This window comes from Triticum dicoccoides, chromosome 3B (genome assembly GCF_002162155.2).
Source record: "Triticum dicoccoides isolate Atlit2015 ecotype Zavitan chromosome 3B, WEW_v2.0, whole genome shotgun sequence".
In the NCBI taxonomy this organism is placed as follows: domain Eukaryota; kingdom Viridiplantae; phylum Streptophyta; class Magnoliopsida; order Poales; family Poaceae; genus Triticum; species Triticum dicoccoides.
In genome coordinates, this window is record NC_041385.1 from 507,386,469 (window position 1) to 507,388,386 (window position 1,918).

Here is a 1,918-nt window from a genome sequence, read left to right on the forward strand (position 1 = left end):
CAACAATTTTAGTAGGAGCAATGAGTAATTACCAACGAGATTCGATCAATATACGTACTCGGCCCTCCCTATACTCCAATCCTGGCTCCGCCACTGACCATGATGTATCTTTGCTTCGTGCAATCTGATAATGCATCATAGCTGACCATTTACTGCCATTATTGCGCATCCCAAGATCAGATGGGATTAAATGAGAGAAGTATGGTATGCTAGCTATAGAATTGGAAAAAATAAAAGCTGATAATGTTCAATTGTATCGAAAGATTGTTTATAGATAACCATAGAAGGATAAATATAAATCCTAACAATGGATTTTGCATACCTTACGATGGATTTTACTTACTTCATATTATCTAGAATCTGACCTTTGTTATGTTGCACCTAGATATTCAGAGTGGTTTTCCAGATATTGAAACAAAGTACAAAAAATTGTACGAGGATGTCATTAATCCTTTGGCGCCTTTTCGAGGAAGGTAAATATCTGAACATAAAATCAGCAACACGTGTTATTTCTGAGAACCTGGTGTGTATTTTGTTTAAGTTTCAACCCTTTCTTATTTTTATTTCTTTTGCAGTTGGCACTCATCTCCGTTCACTAAGCATAGCACAGTGGTAGATCTACCTATCTTCCTCTGCTTAAGTATCTTCATAACAAATCCAAATGAATTAATCTCTTCTAGTTACATGATCAGATCTACCTATCTTCCACTGTTTAAGTATCTTCATAATAAATCCAAATGAATTAGTCTCTTCTAATTACGTGATCTTATTTCACGTAAATACTTCTGCTGAGAGAAGAAATCGCTGACCGAGTTAAAATTATGAACCAAGTTTATTATTAAACACATCAATTGAATGAAATTTTTTGACACAAGGGAGTATACTTTCAATTATATATAGTATCATAATTAGAAAAAAAATCGTCAACAGCAGGATTCGAACCTGCGCAGGCAAAGCCCAACAGATTTCGAGTCTGTCTCCTTAACCACTCGGACATATTGACGCCGCGAACATTTCCTGTAACATTTATTCTAATTAGCTATCTAGGTCAATATCCAACTGAACCACACATAAGTAATGGTTCTCTTGACGCACCAGTCCGTAGTATTCTTGCCATCTTGTATGAGATTTTTCTTTACTTATTATACTCCCTGCCGATGAATGAAACGACATTTAACATGATGATGGATGCACTCGAAAAAAAAACATGATGATGGATGGCTAGGATTTTGCGACGAGCTTTATGTTCAGCCTTGCTTTAGGTTTTTTGTTTTTGCAAAAAATGACGGAGATCGATTATAAAGGTGTATAAGAAAACATAACAAAATTGTGGCGTTAGAGTTTTAACGTTTTCCAGCGAACGCCCCAATTTACCATCTGAAAATTTGCCATGACAACTGTTAAATTTGTAATGCTGTTGTGTAAGATTTGCCCTGTTCTAAAGTAAAAATTGCCATGTAGTGTAAAAAAATTGACAGAAGAACAGTCACACTGCAGCAAGTAATTTCCATGTGCTCTGACGTCACATGTTTATCCTAAAACTTTGACGTCAAATGTATATCAGGTTCATCAAAATTCGATCAAGGGTCCGTCATCACGACCACTAATGTCCTGAGAGCAAGCCGCCGACAGTATCACCGCTCCCCTACCAGAGCGAACTTGACCCCTTTTCGATGACTGCTGAAAAGTCTTTGTGCACATGTACAAAGGGCCAACACCCTAGAGCCGCAGTCACCATCATTTACCCTTGAATCGATGAACCAATCTGAAATGCCTGACACCAAATCTCACTCATGCGTTCGGACAACGAGAAACCTTAATCTTGTTGCGACAAGGAGACGACTGGGGAGCTCCATTGACTCCGTCTAGATGGACAAATTTAAGGAGGATAAAAGCTAGGCAGACAAGCCCGAAGAGG

General features: G+C 38.0%; 1 non-coding gene across 1 annotated transcript; it reads right to left on the bottom strand.

Moving 5' to 3' along the window:
* Positions 1-921: 921 nt before the first annotated feature.
* On the bottom strand, positions 922-1,003 carry TRNAS-CGA. Its single transcript has one exon. It is a non-coding gene; the product is annotated as a tRNA-Ser (tRNA).
* Positions 1,004-1,918: the final 915 nt, after the last annotated feature.